Below are 24,193 nucleotides of genomic sequence, written 5' to 3' on the forward strand. Positions count from 1 at the left end.
AAGTAAAGTATTCCTTAATATGATGAGCAAATAACACCACCACCATCACCACCCCCCGCAGATGTCATGTTACATTGAAAAAGTGACTGTAGATCTGGGTGGGATGATGTACTGACAAGAGTATGTATAAGGGAAAGAAGAAAGCCAGGGGGTCAGAGAAGAGGATGTGATTATGGAAGCAGAAGTCAGAGTGAGGTGATTTCTGGCTTTTAAGATGAAAGAGGACCACAGCCAAAGAATGAGAACAGCCTCTGGAAGCTAGAAAAAAGCAAGGAATTGGATTCTCCCTAGAGCCTCAGAAAGAACACGTGCTCTAACACTTTGATTTGTGCCCACTGAGAATTCTAATCTACTTAACTGCAAGATAAATTTACACTGTCTAAGCCACCAAATTTGTAGTAATTTGTTATAGCAGCAATAGGAAACTAATTCACTGGGTTAAATCAATTTATAGCAACAGTTTAAATAATTGAAACAAATATATACAAATACCTAAATAGACTGCTAAAAAATGGACAGAACAGTTATTTCAGTTCACTTGTAACAAAAAAATGACAATTGTTACTTTGTCTCCAAGATAGGTACCTTTATTTTGATCCAATCAATGCTCTATAATGTATAAAATTTTGTTTGGAAATAGTAAATGATCTGTATCATTTACTATATGTATCTTAATTTTTGTTTTAAAGGATCGAGTGTTCTCTTTGCTACTTAGAGGAAATATTTTTATTTTATTTTATTTTAGTTAAAGATTTTATCCATTTATTTATTTTAGAGAGGGGAAGGGAGGGAGAAAGAGAGGGAGAGAAAGATCAATGTGAGGTGGCCTCTCAAGCACCCTGCACTAGGGGCCTGGGCTGCAACCCAGGCATGTGCCCTGACTGGGAATTGAACTAGTGACCCTTTGGTTTGCAGGCTGGTGCTCAATCTACTGAGCCATACCAGCCAGGGCAAAATATTTTCAAAATCACTTTCTTGAAGTGTGATTTACATACAAATAAACCTGTATATATTTAGTATATATAATTTAATGAGCTTAGAGATAAGTATACACCTGTGAAACTATCACCACAACAGCCTAAATATATTCATCACTTCAAAAGTCTTTTCTTCCCTCTTTATTACTCATTTTGTAATAAGAACACAACATTAAATCTATTCTATCGACAAAATTTTAAATATACTGTACAGTATTGTTAACTAGAGGCATTATGGTCTACAGTGGATCACTAGGACTTGCTCATCTTGTACAACTGAGATCGTGTACCCTTAATACCTCCCCACCCCTCCCAGCCCCTGGCAACCACCACTGCACTCTCTGCTCCTATGAGTTTGAGTAGTTTGCATCCCTCACATAAGCAGTGCTGTGTAGTATTTGTGCCTCCTGTGCGTGCCATCACTTAGCATAATGTCCTCCAGGTTCGTCCATGTTGTCACGGATGGCAGAATTTCTTCTTGAGACTAAAAATATTCCATTGTGTGCATATATACCACATTTTCTATATCCATTCATTGAGGAAAACTTTGTTACTATTAAAAAGGAAAATAAATTAATATAGTTTTAATATTCCACAACTTTTATCCAGACTAATCAACTATGAACCATTTCTTATTTGTTTCCATGTATGCACTTTACTATAGAATTAAATCAATGAGTGGTAATTGGGGGGGGTGGCTTTCATTGTTGTTTTAATTCAACAAACATCAGTTAAACATGTGCTATGCAAGAGCTCCCACTCCATCCACTGAGCCATTCTGTCCCTATGCAGTTGTCCAAAATAAAAGATTTTTTTCTGTGTATCTAACTTCACTAATCCAAGGATTCAAATATCTCACAAATATTTTGCTATTTCTTTGTTTTATTCTTTGCCAATTAAATAAAATGTGTTAATCATCTGGATATAACGTAACACTTATTTTTGGCCTGTATTTTTAGCAAAAAATTCCCCAAAATACACACCAATCAAATAAATACAAACCTATTGTACCTCAAATAAAGAAGTAGCTAGGTATTGCATAGATGTCTAATAAGAATCTAATACTGTTTCATATAACAAATACTATTTTTTATAAACATATATTCAAAATACTTTCTAAATGAACATTTCCTTGCATAAGTTGGCAATATAGAAGAAAGCAATGGTGGTGTGGTTATCAGCCAGAGCTCTCACTGAAAACAGTGGGCTACTCGTGTTTGATTCAAAATTTTAATGATGATATTTTCTTTTTTTAAATATATATTTTATTGATTATACCATTACAGTTGTTCTATTACCCCCCTTCATTCCCCTCCACCTGCACACTCCCTCCCCCACCATTCTCCCCACCTTAGTTTATAACCACGTGTCTAAGTTCTTTAAATTCTATATTTTTCCCACTATTCTTGCCCTCCCCCTATCTAATTTCTACCTACTGTCTATGCTATTTTCTGTACCTTCTCCCCTCTTCTCCCCCTCCCACTCCCCTGTTGCTAACCCCCCATGTGTTCTTCATTTCTATGGTTCCACTCCTGATCTAGTCCTCTTAGTTTGCTGTCCTCTTAGTTTGCTTTTGTTTTAGGTGTGGTTGTTAATAACTGTGAGTTTGCTGTCCTTTCACTGTTCATATTTTTCATCTTCTTTTTCTTATACAAGTCCCTTTAGCATTTCATATAATAAGGGCTTGGTGATGATGAACTCCTTGAACTTGACCTTATCTGAGAAGCACTTTATCTGTCCTTCCATTCTAAATGAAAGCTTTGCTGGATAAAGCAATCTTGGCTGTAGGTCTTTGGATTTCATGACTTGGAATACTTCTTTCCAGCCCCTTCTTGCCTGGAAGGTCTCTTTGGAGAAATCTGCTGACAGTTTGATGGGTACTCCTTTGTAGGTGACTGTCCCCTTATCTCTTGCTGCTTCTAGGATTCTCTCCTTCATTTTAGTTTTGGCTAATGTAATTATGATGTGCCTTGGTGTGTTCCTCCTTGGGTCCAACTTCTTTGGGACTCTCTGAGCTTCCTGGATTTCCTGAAAGTCTATTCCCTTTGCCAGTATGGGGAAGTTCTCCTTTATTATTTGTTCAAATAAGTTTTCAATTTGTTGCCCTTCCTCTTCTCCTTCTGGTACCCCTATAATTCGGATGTTGGAACGTTTAAAGATGTCCTGGAGGTTCCTAAGCCTCTCCTCATTGTTTTGAATTCTCATTTCTTCATTCCTTTCTGGTCGGATGTTTTGTTCTTCCTTCTGGTCCATTCCATTGATTTGAGTCCCAGTTTCCTTTCCATCGCTATTGGTTTCCTGGACATCTCCCTTCATTTCAATTAGTTTAGCCTTCATATGTTCCTCTAATTTGTGACTGTACTCTACCAGTTCTGTGAGCATCCTGATAAATAGTGTCTTGAATTGTGCTTCTTAAAGGCTGGCAATTTCTCGGTTGCTGAGAGTTATCGGCTCTGGGACTTTGAGTTCTTCTTGCACCATCTTTTGGGCTGTTCGTGCCTGTTACGTAGCAGGATCGGAGCCCTAGGTGTTCACCAGAGCAGGGCAACTCAGTCACTGGGTTGTGACGCTGTATGTGGGCGCGGGGTCAAAGAGGAACAATGGCATCCCGTCTGCTGCTTCCTGCCACTGCAGCCACAGGTGCTGCAGCTGCCACTGTCACCGGGCCCACGCATTTCATCCCACTGCATGCGAGTGTGCCAGCGCCATCAGCCCTTGCCCCCTGGGGCCTGCGTGGTCTGTCTCACTGTACACGAATGTGTGACCACAGTCAGTCTGCCCCACACCCTGACTGGGTCCGGGCCACTTATGTACCTAGGTCGGGGGATCTGTCCTGCCCGACCCTGTTCCACTGCTGGCTCTGCCCCTCTTACCATCCCAGTTGCATGGTTAGTTGTAGTTGAACTTCTGTATAATTCAATTTTCTGTTCTTTGGCTGTGTCTTTATTCTCCAAACCTTTGTTGTATTCAAACTTGGTTGTGGGAGAAGGCACAGTGTTTCCACCTATGCCTCCATCTTGGTGGAAGTTCTTAATGATGATATTTTCTTGGGTAGTGCAAACACTCTAGAGCTTCTAGTATTTACAAAATAGAAATTTTCACTTACTCTGGAAATTTTCTAATTTATTGTATTAGCAAGTGGAGAAGATGCCAAAAAACAACCCCTGCCCCAAACCCACAAGCTCTATACATTACAGATTTGGTGAAATATATTGATATTTATAAAATGACTCTCAGTGGATTGAGCATGGGCCTGTGAACCAGAGGATCGCAGTTCAATTCCCAGTCAGGGCACATGCCTGGGTTGCAGGCTGGTTCCTTGCAGGCCAACTACGAGCAGGGGACGCACGAAAGGCAACCATACATTGATGTTTCTCTCCCTCTGTCCTTCCCCTCTAAAGATAAATAAATAAATAAAATCTTAAAAAAATAAAATAAAATAAAATGACTAACTCATTTCTATCCAACAGTTATTTTTTTTTAAAGTCACTTAAAATACATTAGAAAATCATTAAAGGGACAGCCACATTCTGTGTTTTTCTTAATGTTAGATAGTGTTTAATATTAAGGGTGAATGGGCACAGAACTATCAAAGTCACCTAAATTATCACCTGCCTCATCACAGAATCATTCCCTATTAGAATTAGACTAGAATTTGAGACCATTTCTTGTGGCCCATTTATTTCAAAGATAAGAAAAGTGAAGCCAAGAAAAAACACTTCAATATAACAAAAAGCAAATTTCCACTCCAGTTCCCTAACGTTTTTCAGTTCTCAGAGTCCTTAGTTCTCAGCACGTTTTCCATGATTCTCCTAGTACAAAATACACACCAAACAGTTCCTTTTATTAAGTAGTTACACCAAAACAATTTACATTTATTTATGCTCTAAAATCTCAGTAGCCATTTAAACAAAATCACACCTGGTAATTGAACAAAAAATAATTATTCCATTACATAATTACTTATTAATGGGATATGTGTTCCTTCTAGTCACTGTAAGATTTCTCAGACCTTGGAATCTGACTGTGCTCTATCATCTTCACTTTCTATCCCACAATGGTTTTCCCATGTCACTGGGTTTTCATCACAGCAACTGTTGAAACCTCAGCTTCACCCAAACATGGTGCAATTGAAGGGAATATCGTGTGACAGAACATCAAATTGTGAACTGCCTTGAGCTAGTTTGTACCATGTCCAATGTACATCAAGTGTCACTGTGTTTCCCTCAAAAAAATGCTAAAATGCCTCATAGCATCACTGACCATGCCCCAGGGCCATTTGTTGCACAGGGAGAGAACCATGGGTCTAGACAAACAAAGATAATTAGAATTCCTGATTCTGAGTTTGATATACTTTCAACTATATTAAAAATACATAGGCTCACATACCAGTTCTGTCACTTATTCATGAGTTTAACTACTTAAACTTTCTACTTTAAGTTCTTAATTTTAAGGTAGAGGTAATAATGACTACTTTGGAGTGGTGATGACTATCAAATTAATTTGGTTCTTAATTAGTCACCAAATTTGGGTCAGAATAGAAGGCTTCCATTATTTTCCAGTCCTCATCACATAGCAGATAGTTTTTCAAGTGTACATAGAAAAATATTCCCTGTTATTGTCACTTCATAAAACACCTTGGGTTCTATTAATATCTACCTATGTTGATTTGCCATACCAAATCTCAGTTTGTAAACCATGACATTGAAAGGTGATACCTGATATATGTACGTTTTTCACATAATAAGATGAAAAGCTATATACTATAAACAGAGGAGAAATAATTCACACACATGACACAGATTATGAATACAATACTTTAGAAAAGCATTTTATACTCCACTATTTTTATATAAATAGCAAACATAAAAAGATACTTTTATATAAATACCAACATATTAGTCCTTGTGTATCACATATGCTTTCATTTCCTCTCATTGAAGGACTAGAAGAGTAGGGAGCATAGTATCTGCAGTACCAGAAAAAATTAATTATAAAATATTTTGAAATGTCATACATTATGGATATGTTTTGCTTTTTTCTCCAAGGTCACATTGTTTGTCCATGAGAAAAAAATTTTGTTTGTCATATCTACATTGACCTTAATGATTGAGCTAATAAAATGCCTAAAAATAAAATTTCAATCCAGCATGATCTAATTAAATAGACAGCTTTGGGATTTGACTTTTTAGAACATTGTGACTCAGAAATAAAAATATTTTATTTATATTTTGAAATGATGCACTCACAATGACCTGAGAGGTCACACAACTAATTCAAACCTTATTTACTAAAAATGCTTACTAAATGGTCAAAGACAAACAATTCATCAACAACTGCCCAAACTGCATTGTCCACTCATACAAAATGTTATGACTAATGTGAATGAGTGTAAAGGCACGGAATTTAGAAATGCAACAATACTCAATAACGACTAGTTCTTCAGTATGCAAAGAAGTTAGACATTTTTATTTTCTGAGGTTTTCTGTAGTATGTATGAAATTTGGTCAGTTTGGTTGATGAGTTAAAATTCATCAAGTGGACAACAAGGTGGCTTTTTCTTTAACCTCATCTGGGGATATGTCCATTGATTGGATAGCGGTGAAGGGAGGGAGAGAGGAGGGAGGATGGGAAACATCAACATGAGAGAAAAACATCAGCCAGTTGCCTCTAGCACACGCCTCTGCAAGGGACCAAACCTGCAGCCTAGGTATGTGCCCTGATCGAGAATGAATCCTGAGACCTCTCAGTTTATGGGACAATGGTCCAACCAGCTGAGCCACACTGGCCGAGGCATGGGATGACATTTCTTGATTAAAGTATGTGTATGGACATGAGGAATCTTTCCCGATTTGACTTATTAAGATCTCAGAGTAAATATGTACATTAAAAATATCTTCCTGGTATAAAGAAATTGTGAAGAGACCTTGTTTAAGTACTTAGATCACAAAGAAGAGTTCGATTCAGCAATTGTATGTTTAACTCATTCTAGGTTTTGACACTTGTCAGGCCAATGGTTCTGATTAGAATAAACTATGAAAATCCACCAATCAGCAATTTCAGGGTTCTGCCATCAGGCATCCTGAATAGATATCTCCATAATCAAAACCACCTAAGTGGGGCCAGGCCTCCTGTAATTTTTTAAAGGACATAATGCTTAAAAAAGCATTTATGTCTTAATTTTTTGAAGACATAATGATGATGCTCATACAGGATTGAAAAATACCATTGTAGGAATTTTTAAGGATCTTGATTTGAACATGGGGAATGGGTAAAATTTTCTGTAGTTTGGAAAGAAAGGGTGAAAAGTTATAAAAAGAGTCTAATTAATAACATATGCAAAAGTTAGTATTATGTACCCAACTCTATGTATCCTTCAAAGCCCAGGTCAAATTCACCTTTATGAATACCATCCTAAGTCCACATGCTTTGTGTTCTGGCCCTGCCAGTCCATTACCTGGTTTTGAAAAGTCCATGTGGCAGGTTCCCCTTTACGTTTTTGCTGCGCCCTCCTCTTCACCTGACAAAGTAAAGACTAACCAGGAGGGAAGATTAAAGGAAGAGTACCCAAATCTAAACAAAACTCATGTACAAAAGTGTAAATTCCCTTTCTACCACTTTCTTCTGTGAACATTTCCACATAGTCTTGCTGAATTAATTGCTCCCATTTCTCTTCTGAGAGTATTTTATTCATGACATTTTTGTAGATTAGCTATTTTACAGTATAAAGTTGGTTGTTTTTAACATAGCTGTGTTATGATTTCCTTAGTAAAAAAACTAAGTCAATATTTTTTGCATCTCTAGAAATCTATCACAGTGTCTGGAAAATAGATTTGTACAAGTATCTGTTTCATAATGCTGAAGCTTATCTGATATTTTATACTTTTCTAATAGCACTTACTATAAATCTGTCTATTAATATCATGTGTGAATGTATAATTGAGCATGTTTCAGAATGTGGTGTCTGCTACTTGTCTGGAAGTACCTTGAAAGAGAGATTGAGTGTTATTCAAATCTGAATTCACCCACTTCCTCTCATAGACTATAGTAGATTTTTTTTTCATGTTCCTTGATTTAGGGCTGGCTTACTAGTACTGAAGTCTAATTATTGGGACAATATATTATAAGTTAGAGACTTTGGACAACACTGAATGTCACAGTAAAACTATTGATTTGATTCAGTAGATAATGGAATCTTATTACAGTTTCTTAAAGGGAAAAAATGAGGTATAGTGGAAAAGAGAGCTTACTCTGCTCCTTTTTAGTTATATAATTTTGATCAATTCTCATAACATTTCTTCTCATTTTACATTTAACTGTATATATGTCATTTTTAAATATTAAAAATCACTATAGTAAATATATATTTGAATATTGAACATTGAACACTATAATTCAACTGGTCTAATTATTTTAATATTCTTCCAAAACATTTATACTTGATACTCTAATTTGGGTTAAATGAATCACTGAGTTTTACCTTTTGAAATGTTATCCAAACAAAACTTTGATCAATAATATAAGCTAGTTATTCTCATTCTGTAGCAGATGCTATCTTGGTTTGATGTTGATCTTGGCTATATGGTTTCATGTTGATCTTGATTATAGTGAACATAAAATTAATAGCATTTACTGTGTTGTGTACTGAAAGTATCTATAAGTTACTACCCAGGAATCTCTGGTGAATCTTGAATATAAGTTTCCATTCCTCGAGCCCATGGAAGACAGAAGACAGAACTAGAAAAACATTTTGGTGAATGTTAATAAACTTCTCAATTTTGGGTAGAAATATTTCTTCAGCTGACATAAAGCATTCTTTAGCATCCACCAATTAAAATACAAATCCAGTACAAGGAAAAATAATTGATCCATTCTTCACTGAATCTGAATAGCAAATCTTGTGGCTTCAATTTTCTAGGGCAGCTGCAATTTCACAAGTCTTAGGAGATGCACTAATAATAATAGTGGTTTTATTTTTTCCCCAATACTTTCAGCCATCTGTCTTTGGATTAACCCAACCTATGATGGTTTCACAATATGCCAGCTCAGTCGCTTCCAAGCTTCATAACTTTTCTACATCTCAAGTTCATCATTTGTAAAACAAGAGAACTGGATTATGTCTATGGATCACAAACTTTATTGATAATCTTTAATATATTAGAATCAACTAGGAAAATATATTAAAAATATAAATTTTTGCACTGGCTGGTGTAGCTCAGTGGATTGAGCACAGGCCTGCAAACCAGAAGATCTCAGTTTGATTCCCAGTCAGGGCACATGCCTGGGTTGCAGGCCAGTTCCTGGCAGGGGCCAGTTCCCAGCAGGGGATACACTAGAGGCAACCATACATTGATGTTTCTCTCCCTCTCTCTTTCCCCTCTAAAGATAAATAAATAAAATCTTATATATAAATAAATTCTTTATTCCCACCCAAGTTCATCTAAATTTGAATCTCTGGGAATAGACCTCAAGAGTCCATATTTTTAAAACATGCCCCGCTGATTCTGATATTCGGTCATGTATGGTCCATGGAACAGGCCTGCAAACCAGAAGATCTCAGTTTGATTCCCAGTCAGGGCACATGCCTGGGTTGCAGGCCAGTTCCCTGCAGGCCAGTTCCCAGCAGGGGATACACTAGAGGCAACCATACATTGATGTTTCTCTCCCTCTCTCCTTCCCCTCTAAAGATAAATAAATAAAATCTTATATATAAATAAATTCTTTATTCCCACCCAAGTTCATCTAAATTTGAATCTCTGGGAATAGACCTCAAGAGTCCATATTTTTAAAACATGCCCCGCTGATTCTGATATTCGGTCATGTATGGTCCATGGAGCGGTGGCATCAGCATAACCTGGGAACTTAAAAATGCAAATTGTTGATATCCACCCATACACACTGAATCAGAAACTTGGGGTGGGGGGAGTCAGCAATCTATGTTTTAATAATCTATCAGGTAATCCTGCTGCAAAAAAATTATATGATCAAACAGGAAAACGAATCAAGAGAAGTCTGGAGGAAGGGTACCCAGATCTAAACAAATACTTGTGTTAATTGTAAACACTTCTTCTAGCATGGAAGACATTACTCTGAATTTAGCCTTTAGCCATAACAAAAATTTCTATATTCAGCTTCCAAATATCAGATTCTGTCACATTTTCTTAGAAGTATGTCGTTACTTTTATATCCAGACAGCCCTAAATACCCTCATTCTGCTCCCCCTGAACTCCAGTTACATCTTCTGCAGATACTTATTATAGCACTTACAATACAGCAAGTATTGCTATAATTTACTCTCAGCTTCTTAGAAACAAGGACTATTTCTCGTTATCTCTGTGAACCTACCATCTAGCATAATGTATGTCCCCTCACAGGCATTCCAGAATGTTTAATAAAGGAGTGAAGTGATAGACCTTAAGCAACAGATGATAAAAAATGTGATTCTGATTAAATATCTGTTGACTCCCTAGTCAAATTAAAATTATTAAGTGATTCAAAAACTTCTATTTCAAATGAAAATGTGAATTTTTCAATTGATAATGAAACATTTCATAATTATTAAAGAATAATTGAAGCTGTAAAAAATGACCAAAAATATAAAGAAATACCTAGTAGTCAGCTTTGACTAAATAATATGAAACTACTAAACTACCTCAGATTTTTGGCTGGACACAATCAATATTATTTTAAGCTGGAAGCTTAAACTATCTCTTAAGGGACACCTGAAATGTTACAATAACATAAAATTAAGCAGACATTAAAGGTTTTTGTTAAGAGTGTTGGGAAAACATTTTCCTAAGTTGCAGATATATACACATTTGCACATGTTTTAAAGATTGAATTTCAAAGTCCATTATTTTAATAGCAAACAGCTGTCTGGTAGGAAAAAAGATGCTTTGCAATTTTTTAAATTTGAGCAGAAATTTGTGTACTAGAAAAACAGTTTTTAAATTTTCGAAAATATGAACAATTGTATGGAAAGCCTATTTCAGAGGGAAAAAGTCAGCTTTCTTGTTTTCCCTTTTAAAAAATTACTGGTATCAGAGTTCTGGCCAAGATAAAGTCATATAGGTATAAACTCTTCACTTCCTCAACCAACCTAAGGAGGATAACAACCAAACTAAAATCAACAAACAACCAGAAGTGCCAGAAAAATCAAACTGCATGGAACTCCAACAATCAAGGAATGAAAGAAAAAGTCAACCAGAACAACCAGACTGGTGCACTGAGACAAAGAAATATGGCCCAAATATAAGAACAAAGCAAAACTTCAGAAAGAGAGCTAAGCAATGAGGAGATAACCAACCTATCTGATGGAGAATTTAAAGCCCTGGTAATCAAAATGCTCAGAGAACTTACTGAGCTTGCTCCAAAAATGAAAAAAAAAAACAAATGAAAGATACCCAAAATGAAATAAAGCAAAATATTCAGGGAACCAACAGTGACAGGAAGGAAACCAGGATTCAAAGCAATGATTTAAAACAAAAGGGAAAAGTAAACATCCAACTGGAACAGAATGAAGAAATAAGAATTCAAAAAAGTGAAGAGAGACTTACAAACCTCTGGGGCAGCCCAAAATGTTCTAAGATATGAATTATGGGGGTGCCAGAAGGAGAAGAACAACAGCAAGAAATTGAAAACTTATTTGAACAAATTCTGAAGAAAACCTTCCCCAATCTGGTGAAGGAAATAGACTTCCAGAAAGTTCAGGAAGTCCAGAGAGTCCCAAAGAGTTGGATCCAAAGAGGAACACACCAAAGCACATCATCATTAAGTTACCCAAGATTAAAGATAAAGAGAGAATCCTAAAAGAAGCAAGAGGAAGGGAAAGAGTTACCTACAAAAGAGTTCCCATAAGACTATCAGCTGATTTCTCAAAAGAAAACTTATAGAAGGGGCTTATAGAAAAAAACTTATAGAAAGAAGGGGCTGTAAAGAAGTATTCCAAGTCATGAAAGACAAGGACCTACATCCAAGATTAATCTATCCAGCAAAGCTTTCATTTAGAATGGAAGGACAGATAAAGTGCTTCCCAGAGAAGGTCAAGTTAAAGGAATTCATTACCACCAAGCCATTATTATATGAAATGTTAAAGGATCTTATTTAAGAAAAATAAAATCAAAACTATGAACAATAAAATGACAACAAACTCACTACTATCAACAAATAAACCTAAAAGAAAAGAAAAACAACAAAAAACAAAAACTAAGTAAACAACTAGAACAGGAACAGAATCAGAGAAATGGAGATCGCATGCAGGGATTTTGGTGGGGAGGAGAAAGAGAGGAATCGGGGAGGGGAAGGTACAGGGAAGAAGTTCAATTAGTAAGCATAAATAAACAGGGAGAGATAAAAATGGTATAGGAAACAGAGAATTCAAAGAATTTATGTGTACAACCCATGGACATAAACTAAGTTGGGGGAATGCTAGAGGGTTTGGCGGGGGTGTGGGGCAGAGAGGGGATAAGGGGGGGAAATTGAGAAAACTGTAATAACATAATCAATAAAAATACTTTAAAAATAAAAGATAAAGTGGAACAAAAATAAATAAATATAAAAATAAAAAATTACTGGTATCAAAATAAAACTTTAACTTGTAATACTCTAGATTTCAGCCCATCCCAAGGTTTTCCTTCCTTTCTTGTGATGACTTATTTTTCTAGGCTAATAGGAAATGGAAATTAATCTATATATTTTTATATAATTTAAGAAACATATATTCTGTATAAACCCAAATAAGGCACTCTGAAACTATACTTCCTTTTGATTGTATTGCTTTCTTTTGTACAGAAATAATAAAAAATGGGTATCATTTCATTTTTGTACACCTCTTCTTTCTAATCAAATCATTACACTTTTATTACTCTCTGTACATAGTTGTTATATCAAATTAATTCACATAAATAATTATATCAGCTGAAGCCAATAATTAAATCTATTAACATGAAATTACCCATTATTTGTCCTGTACGGGATCTTCTGAGCCTGTGTAGAAAAAGACTGTAAATTCTGCAGGATAACCTTTCCTTTGAAATCTATTTTTTCAGAGACATGAAGGAACTGGCTTTGGCTTGGTTCATCAGGATTCTTAATGAAGCATTTCCAATAAATTCTCACTAGCCCTAACCCAAATATTGTATTTTCTGGCCTTAGTCAAAAGCACTACCTTCTTTCCAACAATTCCATCTTAGAAACCAGTGCTTCAATAGGACAGCCAGCAACTGTGCTCTAGGAAAAGACACCTCAAGGTGTCACTGGCAGCTGGGTATCTCAAGGGTGTCCAGTAAATTCCAGAGCTACTGCTACTTTGCTGTGGTGGGTCCTGGCTATAAAAGGAGATACAGAAGCACTAGAACCACTAGCTGGAACCACTGATTAAATACATTGACAATGCCTGCCTCACCTTTTACTTCAAATTCACCATGTGATGCAATTATTTAAGGTGTGTTCATTCTTTCAAGGTAAAGATGACACTACCGCCCCTCCTTAGGAAAATTGTTTTGGTAGTAACTTTAAAGAATGTGGAGTGACTCATCAGTTGTTCTCATTTTATTTCCCTTTGTGACCAAAAAAAAAGTGTTTTGAGAAAATTGGCTGCAATTAGAAGTTCAACCTGTGGTCACTGAAAAACAAAACTGGTGATAACTGAACCGAAGTGCTGGACTCAACAGGACTTCGCCCCTCCACTTACCTCCTCCCCTAACTTGTCCCAAGAGAAAAGTGAGTAAATGCCTTGGGTCAATGACTCTTCATCTTGATGGCAAAAAAGCTAAAGTCTTGAATATTCCAAGTAAGTCTAAAATTTGTGGTGATTTTAAACAAAAATATCGGGGCCCACGGAATAATCCTGAATAGAGAATGTTTATACAAAATTCAGAGTGTTCTTATTTCATCCTCAACCAATGTAATTTGCTCCATAACTGTCTTCCTTTTAAAAGACAAATATAATTTATCCTTTTTGTTAATATGTTATATTAATAAAACATGATTTAAATCATATGACTTTAACAATAGATGCAGAAAAATCATTTTTAAAATATATTTTATTGATTATGCTATTACAGTTGTCCCCTTTTTGTCTGCCCTTATTCCCCTCCAACCTGTAGCCCACCTCCCACCATCATTCCCCCAACTTAGTTCATATCTATGGGTCATACATATAAGCTCTCTAACTTCTCCATTTCCTCTACTAATCTTAACCTTCCCTTGTCTATTTTGTACCTACCATTTATGCTTTTTATTCCCTGTACCTTTTCCCCCACTGTCCCACCTCCCTCTCCCCTCTGATAACCCTCCATGTGATCTCCATTTCTGTGAATCTGTTCACCAGTAAATGAGTGGGTCAAAAAACTATGGTACATTTACACAATGGAATACTAAGCAGCAGAAAGAAAGAAGGAACTACTAACATTAGTGACAGCATGGATGAAACTGGAGAGTATTCTGCTAAGTGAAATAAGCCAGGCAGTGAAAGACAAATACTACATGATCTCACCTGTAAGTGGAACATAATCAACAAAACAAGCAAGCAAGTAAAATAGAATCAGAGACAAGAAAATAAAGAAACTGACAGAGACCAGAGGGGAGGGGAGAAGGGATAATAGGGGAAAGAAGGGGAAGGGTCTAGTAGAGGAACATGTATAAATAACCCATGGACAAAGACAACAGAGAGGGGCTGGGAGGAAAGGCAGGGCAGAAGGGGAGTATTGAATGTAGAAGATGGGGGGTGAGTAGAGTAGGGGAGCAAAATGGGGAAAAGTGGGGACAACCATAACTGAACAGTAAAAAGAAATTTTTAATAAAAAGACAAATATCAGGAGAATTCTTTTTTGCTCTGAATTTATTCTAAATATTGGATTGAGATTCAAAGGTGTACACCTATATAAATGGTAAGCTTCAGAAAAACATAGGTCTGGGTGAGAAGATGAAGGGATTAATCAAAAAAAGGAAAAAAAAGAACCTCATGGACACAGACAACAGTGTGGTGATTATCAGAGTTTGGTAAGGGAGTAGAGGGTAGGAGAGGGTTAAGGGGAAGATAAATGGTACTGGAAGGAGATTTGACGTTGGGTGATGAACACAGTATACAATATACAGATGATGTGTTATAGAATTGTACCCCTGAAGTCTATGTAATTTTATTAACCAATGTAACCTCAATAAATTCAATTTAAAAAGAAAAGAAAAGAAAAACATTGGGTATATTTCTTCTTTAAAAATCAATCTTTAAGGAAGATGAAGCATCACTCTCAAAGAAGCACTAAACCAATGATAATGGTACAAGAAAGAGCATTGTTTCATTTTTTTATAAGTAAAACAAAATTACTCTAAGATTATTCTTATTCCAGAATTTTAAAGATATAAGTATTAAAAATAATTTCATGAGGAAAAAATTTTAAATGAAAAAAATCCAAAATGTTAACATTTTTATTCCTATAAGATTTTGATTGAACAGTTTCTTCCTTTTTCCTTTCCTGTATTTTCTAAATATGCATAATAATTGTATATTACTTCAAAAACCAGAGAATATAAATTTCATTGCATATCCTCAAAAGTTTTAGTAAAATTTGCTGTTTCTCAAAATATTCAGTATATTTTTAGTTGTCTGGATGACAGAAGTGACTCATCTTTTGTTCCCCCTCCTACTCATATTCCCAGAGAGACAGAATCAGGACACTTGCATTTGAGTTCCTCAGACATGACTTTACGAGATCCTTGGCATGATCTCCTTATACTTTCCCAAAAACCATTTCCGGAAAAAAATCACAAGAATTTAGAAATGGTAGAGAATACCTGAAAAAAAGTAAAGAAAATGTTACCTTGCTCACATGCAACCAAAAGCTTATATTATAAAATTTACTGCCTCAAAAATATTATTCCATAAGATCTCTTCATTAGTCATAAAGGTAAGCAAAAAAGTTAAGTTTTCACTAAGCTAACTCCCAAAACATGCTCAAGGGTGAAATCAGGAGCAAGAATTCTGAGTAAAGATTACACTTGGGACAAACAAATAAGAGAGAGAGGAAAGAGAGAACATTTTGTTGCCTCTGTTTCAGAGCCCATTAACACAAACTCTTATTACTGTAAAAATTTCCACAAAATCTTATTAGAGAACTTATTATACCTCAGAACCAGATAACTCTGGAAAATGCTCTTGTTCAGTATTTTATTGCTAGCATAGTCTTGGAAATTTTTATTCTATCTTTCTCTCTTATTCCTACTTCCCAATATTTATTGCATTGGCAACACCAAACTGGTGTTGTTTGGAGTTGGGCACTTTCCCGAAGTTTCATGTGGAAGACCCTATCCTGTGTATGAATAGTTGCCTCACTAAAACCGTGTCCCACAAAACTCAGCGGCTACTAACTGCAGAGAGTTTGGACGTGAAGTAATTGTATCTCACTGGTCTCATATTCAAGAGTATAAATCTGAAGGATCAGATTATGTGAAAACCCATAACCCAAGAGGAAGAAATGAAAAAATCAGTAAAAACTGCCTAATAAATCCTCAGGAAATAAGTTGATATTCTACAGATAAGACATTTCTCACCAAAGAATTTTTTTTCTTAAAAAAAATAGGAGAAATCTTATATGTAAAATCAGAAACCAAAAGTTGCTAATCTTGACATATTTGTTAGTAACCTATTTAGTATAATGATGAATAATTACAAATGCATCCTTTCATGGTTTAGTGATGATTTTATCACTTGAGAAGCATTGTAGATGTGATCATAGATTTTAATGCTTTAGTTTCTATATTTTTAAAAATTTTGGTTATTCTATTTTTAAAAAATTAGTTACTTCACAGCTTTATTTTTATGATTTTGTATAAGAATGTGTGAGACAACCAATCAATAAAAAATATTTGAATATAAGGAAAAAAGGCAACAAATTGTAAGTTCATTTCCAAATATTAGGATAATTAGAGAAATGTTTCCATCACTGTTTAGAAGTACAGCATTATGGAAAATTGTCTATATCTACTTGTAGACATTGACAAATCATTGAAGTCAAGAAGAAATTCCCCGAACTGTCTGTCATTTGGCAGGAAAGAGGTTGTGTTTACAACACTACTCGATAGATGGGAACAAGAGCGGTCATCAATCAAGTCATTTTGTCAAACACCCAATGGAGTGAATGTGGGTTTTTTTCATTAAATTTACTTGGATGTGGCATTCTATATAAACACAGTCTGAAAGACAGGAATTGATTGAGAAAATCTGAGAATATAAACAAAAATATTAAGTAATTCTGGAAATTATTTAGACATAAAAAGTGGGTTAGAGCTCACTCATATTAGGGGCCAGATTAGTGTAGAGATATAAAAGCCATGCACTGGTGATTTTATTGATATATTAATAAGTTCACCAGAAAGGACTTAATACATCATTCTTGTTCTTCCCTCCAACAAATACCAAAATGAACTTGAACAACAAAGCTTTGCAGAAAATACTAGAATTTCACATTTCTCTTCCCATTTTACTAAATAGCTAGTTCTTCTTTTACAATTTTTCATTCATGCTATTCATACCGCTACAGAATGGTGATACATGCCAAGCATTTTCATCAAGCCAGAGATATTATTTGCCATTATGATGACTTTGTGATTTGATTGTCAGCAGAGACAAAAACTGAGAAGGGTCTGAGGGCTCTACTGGGGTGTAAAAATTTTGATCTGATGCTTTCACTGCTGCTGAAAGACAAGAGCCCCATCCTCTCCATGGCAACTTCCAGAGGCTCTTCCCTCCATCAAAATTAGCAGTGGATACAGACACCTCTGGTGTTGAGTTTTTAGGACAGGGATTCCTTTTATTAATCATAGTTAATAAAAACATATACGTGATCTGGCTGCCCATTGGCCCCTATCCCTGCATAGAAGGATCATTAATGATCAAGAAAAGCTGTCATTTAAAACACTTTCAATTCACAGCTGAATAAAAATAAATATATGTGAAGATATATGTCAGTATGAAAATATGCACATACAAGCCATGTGAGTTTATGACTACACACAAAATGGCCACAGTATAACAGAGGCATTAAACTAAAAATAGTTGTCACTATTACTCAATATGAAATTGTCAGTAATATGCTAAATTTTGCTTATTGGCATTCATGTACACACACATGGAGCCACATGCACCCAAGGGCTTTCTTTAAAATGAATCGTTTGTTTTTAATAACTTTTTTTGAATTTTGGAATAATGTTTCATTTAAGGAAGAGTTGCAAAGACAGTACAGAGAATTCCCATGCACCCGTTTCAGTATTCCCTTATGTTATCTTCATTTGCCATGGTGTAGTTGTCAAAAGTAAGAAATCAACATCGTTATGTCATTATTCACTAAACCCCAGACTTATTTCACCAGTTTTTCCAGTGGTGTCCAATTTCTGCTTCAGTACCCAATCTAGGATTCCACACTATGTTGATCATCGCGTCTCTCATCAGGCTCCTCTGGCCTGCGACAGTTTCTCAGCCTTTCTTGTCTTTCACAACCTTGACAGTTCTCAGTTCTGACAGATATTTTATAGAGTGTCATTCAATTTGAGTCTGATGTTTTCTTCATAAATACACTAAGGTTTTAGGTTTGGGGAAAGATTATATGAAAAATGAAGTGCCCTTGCAACACACTATATAGAGGGTACATGATATGAACATGACTGAAGTCTACCCTTGATCATTTGGTTAAAGCAGTGTTTGCCAGGTTTATTTACTACAAAGTTCCTATTTCTTTCTTTTTCATACACTGTTCTTTGGAAGAAATCAGGCAGGTGGGTGGTAAACTCCATCTCCTAGAGAGAGGATTATATACTTAGATTATTTGAAATTTTTCTGTAAGAAAGATTGGTCTCTTTCAACCAGTTATTTATTCAATAATAGATTATTTAGTATAAATTCATAGACATTTATTTTAGATTGTAATGTAATTGTTTGGTTGTTCTGATTGTTCCAGCTGTGGACATTGGGAGCTCTTTCAGACTGGCTCCTGATGTCCCTTCTTCATGCCCCCATCCTTTTGTTTCTGTTTTTCTTCTTTGTTTGTTTGGGAGGTTTACTTTACTTTCTGCCTCTATAAAGTGGTCCAGACTGATCTTGCACTACTAATGTCCCAGCTCTAGAATCATCCATTTCTCCAAAAATTTCTAATTTATTTTATTGGAGAAATGGTATTTAGAAATCTACAGCCATATAGTGGGTAGAAACAAATAGGTTTTCATAGAATTAAGATAACTTATCATGACAGGCTAATAAAATATGTGCTATCCAATTTATTTTCATAAGCACAAACACAACAATGTCAGAATTTATCTTACTTCACTATTATTTCCTAAGAAAAATATTAGTTACTATTAGTTACTTTTCAGTATAATTTTGAATCTCTGTTGTTCAGATGTCATTCAATTTTTTTACAAGAAAACTACTAGTTAATTTGCACAATTTCACAGCTTTCTAAAAGAACCCATGTCTCATCATGACTGTATAGCAGTAAGCAGTATTGCTTACTAACCATGTAACCTTGGGCAAATTATTTTTGGGCAAATTATTTAACCTCTCTACCCTGCCTGCCTCTTTGGATCTTATAATGATCAGGTGAGACTGCAGACATGGAAGTACTTCATGTATCACAGTCTTAAAGATATATACATAAGGTCTTGGGATAATATAATTATTAAATTTTATTAACAAACACCCCTGTTAAGAGTGACCTGCTTGACTGTTAAAACATGCCACTACATTCCATCTCAAATTAGCTATTTCCCATTATAGAGACAGGTGTATAACTCTATATAGTGTGAACAGCTCAAGACTTCTTAAAACTCACACATACCATGCTTAGCAAATGATTCCCAAGACTGATACTCAGCTAGAAGTCGCCTGTAGAATCTAACAGTTATTTGTGGTTGGTAACCACTCTGATCAGTGACTGATTTCTGTTAGAACTGGTGATGCATCTGTTATGATTGGTGGTAGTTCTGCCACACTGATGGTTGGATGTGCTATATGTCACCTTGACCACACATTTTCCTCAGGCAGACAAAAATGATAATCTCTTCCTTGGCCTCCCCACGTCAGTCTTACTCCATCCTCTGTTTCCTTCTGGCCTGAGAGCCCTATGGCTCTTTGCACATAGGGTTCCTACACTGCTTCCAGAGTGCGTTTTAGCGTCTCAGCAGAAGACAGTTAGGTGGCCCTAACTCCAGCAAAGAAGGAGGAAGAGACAGACAAAGGGATAGTATGTGCCATTACAATGTAAGGGCAGCAAGTCTTTCCTGGGGCCTATGATATATGTAATAATTCGACAGCATTAATTCTAAAAGACTGCAGCATCCCTAAGTGATTTCTGTGTAAAATAGCAGCATAATTTGGTTAAATGAATTTCTGTTAGCTTAAAGAAAGTTTACATTTATTTTTATGCTCAATAAATATTATAAAATACTAAAATTTTCTCAAAATAATAGTATGATCTGATGACTATGATAATCCAGCAATGTAATGCAATAGGAAGAAAATGTGACCAAGGTAAAGCACTTGCAATTTGTGAAAGAATGGGTGTGAGGACTCAGTTAAATACCTGTGTGATAACCTGTTAACATAGTGTCAGCGTCAAGCTATCCCAGAATAAATGCCTGTTTTTTTCACTATTAAATTTATAATATAGCTCTGGCTGATATAGCTCAGTGGATTGAGCATGGGCCTGGGAACAAAACAACCATAGTTCAATTCCCAGTCAGGGCACATGCCTGGGTTGCAGGCCAGTTCCCAGCAGAGGACACAAGAGAGGCAACCATACATTGATATTTCTCTCCCTCTCTGCTTCCCTTACCCTCTAAAGATAAATAAATAAAATCTTTTAAAAAATGTATAATATAAATGCTGTTTTATGTTGAAACTGTGAATCACATTAAATTTGCTCTAATATAGCAATGAAGTTGCCAAATAACATGTGGTTACATCTCAGGAATTAGCATTTTCCACTAATAAAAAGAGGTAGTGATGAAGTAAAAATCACAGCACAGGCACTAGCCTTTTGTGTATGGAGGAAATGTTCTTGCCAAACATGAGTGTTCTCTCTAATTCAAGACTGTGAACTCAATCAACAGAAGCCCTTAAGAAAAAATCATCTTCATTCAAGAAAAAAATGTTATACCAGTCCCATGATACTTTAAAATAGATTTTTGTAAATACATGATTCATCAATTTATAAGTCATCACTGAGTCATTGCAACACACAAACAAATGCTTGATAACAGTTTCTACCCTTAAGCAGTTTACAATCTAAATTAAGACCTTCTCCTCCCAACCCATCCTCTCCAGTATCCCCTCTCTCAGTCTATTACCCATTTCATAAATCTGGAAATCATCTTTGCAGTCTCCCTCTCTCATCTCCCACAGGTGGACAAAAAAAAGTCTTGATATTTCTATTTTGTGAATGTGTCTCAGGTCCATCTAATTCTCCATGTCTCTTTCTTCAACCCTCATTTATCTCTCCTCTGGGTTTTTTTGTGGCTGAGAACTTAGGCAATAAAGTCATTGTTGAAACTTGATTCCTGGCTCTGCCATTTAATACATCTGGAACCTTGGGAAATGTGCTTATCTTCCTTGTGTCTCAATTTCCTCATCATAAAATAGCCTACTGCATTGAGAAGATTTCATTGGCTATTACAGATAAAGTGCTTAAAAGGAAGCCTGATGATTTTAACTACTCGATAAATTTTAGATAGTCTTCTTTACCGAAATAACTTACCAAGGTTACTTGTATTTTCATCCTTAGGTGGGGGAGGTGGACAGGGGGTGTAGCTAGCACAGTTTCTTTTCTTTTATAATAATATTCTAATTATGCCAATACCTTGTTTCACTGACTTTCCACTATTCTTGAGATAACCAAAATCCTTAATATCATCTATAATTCTCTGCATATCCTGGTCTTTTTGTATCTCTCTGTTGTTTTTCTTCCTCAATATCATTCAACTGTCATTGAATTCATGATACCAAAATCTCCAAAGTCTCACAGCTTTTAACTAAAGGGTCATTTGTCACTTACAGTACATGTCAACTCTGGGGCAGCTCTCTCTTGGAAACTCTTCTCTAGGCTGTGGAGAAATGTGATCCTCATGACTGTCTTCACATTGAGGTTGAGGGCCAAAAGGATCAGCTCCTATCCAGCGCATGTTGTGCTGTGAAGGCCTAGAGAAGAAACAAGAAGGCCCCTGCTCAGTATTTAAAGCTTTAGCTCATACATGAAAAATGTCATGTTCACTCATATCATCCCAGTGTCCAAAGAATGCCATCTGGTAAAGTCCTAAAGTCAGTGAGACAGGGAGGCATCCAAAGGCAGGTAGGAAACTAATCATTGTAATGTACATATTTACATATATGTGTATGGTTTACATATGTTTGCATGTATGTAAGTATGTAATTCGCCACACTTTCTGCCCTGTAACAACACTGGACTGTCCTTCCCACTCCTCCTGTGCTAGCTGTTTGCTTTAAGTCCTTCCCACGTGCAGTTCCCTCTGCTGACACACTCTCTTCCCTGCCATTCGTCTTCCGTCACCATTCTAAAACTGATCAATCTTGCCATTTTAGCTTAAATATCACTCCTTCGGGGTATCCTCATGCGTGTGTAAGTTTCCTCCTCTTAGATTTTCTAATAGCAATCTATAATTTTTCTTCATAGTACTTATCAGATTAGTACAAACATAAATAACGGACTGAGTATTCATTGTCTTTCTTCCCACTTCCAAATATAAATTTGAATATAAGTTGAATGCTATTTGAGACAAAAGGGGAGTTTAATTTCTTCTGAAAGATCACCATTTAAGTAGTATTGAAACTATTTCCTTGCACACTAAAGCCAGTGAGATTGTGATGGTTAATTTTATGTGTCAGCTTGACAGAGCTAAGGGATGCTTAGGTAGCTGGCAAAGCATTATTTTGGGTGTGTCTGAAAGGGTGTTTCTAGAAGAGATTAACATTCCAGTAGGTGAACTGAGTAAAGTAGATTGCCCTCAACAATGCAAATAGGTATCACCGAATCCCTGGAGGGCCTGAATAAAACAAAAAGGCATGGGCCGGGCAATTTCACTCTCTGCTTGAGCTGAAACATCCATCTTCTTCCTCAGACTTGAGAACTCTTGGTTTTCCTGTTTTTTGGACTCACACTGGAACTTATCATTGGTTTCACTCATGCCAATATATCTTATTGTTTCTGTTCCACTGATTAATACAGAGATTGACTTCTTTTTTAAATTTTATTTTAATTATTGTTCAAGTACAGTTTTCTGTCTTTTATACCCATCCCAGCCCATTCCCCTGGTCCTCCCCACCTCCCTCCCATTTCCACCCCACCTAGTTTTTGTCCAGGGTCCTTTATACTTGTTCCTGTAAACCCTTCCCCTTTTCCCCTGAAATTCCCTCCCCTCTCCCCTCTGGTCACTGTCAGAAATAGAGAACAGGCTGACAGAAATTGACTTCTTCATTATCCAAGTGCATGAGAAACTTGAGGCAAACATGCAAATTTAACAAGTTTTCATCTTTATTTTTATTTTATTGTAGAGACATAGCTCAGAGGACTTTGGAATTCAGACAACAATAAAGAAGAAGTTATAGGTAATATAGTAACAGGAGGTCTGTTTTGAAACTTCAAAGATTTTGAATAATAATCTTATTTCATTTTTTCTCAGGGTTCTGGAAAAACTTGTTAGAAACAAATTTCAAATCTATGTGTTATTTACATCATGCTTCCTTTTTATACTGAAAGCATCAGAGATCTCACCATGCTAGATTTATTTGCCTTTCCCTTAAAATACATTTTTTAAAAACCTTATTTCTCACTTGCCTACAACAAATGGGTTTTGCATTCCTAAGGTTTTTAAGAATTGTTCTGGAGTTGACCGCAGCTAAGATCTCCTTTAACACTTAACCATGTCACTTGAAAGGGAGAACATTCTTTCTGATTTAATTTATTTATCAGCATTAAGCCTTTAAGAATCAACAAAAAGAAACAAAAATAAAAAACCCTTCCTATACTAGAAGAGCTAGTGTTCCTTCTCCTCCTCTGTAATACAGTGATGGTGGAATAGCAAGAAGCTGAATGAACACAGCACACAAACTAGACGCAGGCACTTCAAAGACTAGAGGTAGATTAGGAAATTTGCTCAGCTTTCAATGTGCTTCTCTTGGGGATTGGGTGTCATAGTGCAGAGTAATTCGTCAG

At 35.9% G+C, this 24,193-nt stretch overlaps 1 pseudogene; it reads right to left on the reverse strand.

Moving 5' to 3' along the window:
- Positions 1-8,424: 8,424 nt before the first annotated feature.
- LOC118978708 (uncharacterized protein C1orf146 homolog) lies at positions 8,425-8,975 on the reverse strand (annotated as a pseudogene).
- Positions 8,976-24,193: the final 15,218 nt, after the last annotated feature.

The sequence above is a fragment of the Sturnira hondurensis genome, unplaced genomic scaffold (genome assembly GCF_014824575.4).
Source record: "Sturnira hondurensis isolate 20B ecotype Veracruz unplaced genomic scaffold, ASM1482457v3 Scaffold0022136, whole genome shotgun sequence".
Taxonomy (NCBI): domain Eukaryota; kingdom Metazoa; phylum Chordata; class Mammalia; order Chiroptera; family Phyllostomidae; genus Sturnira; species Sturnira hondurensis.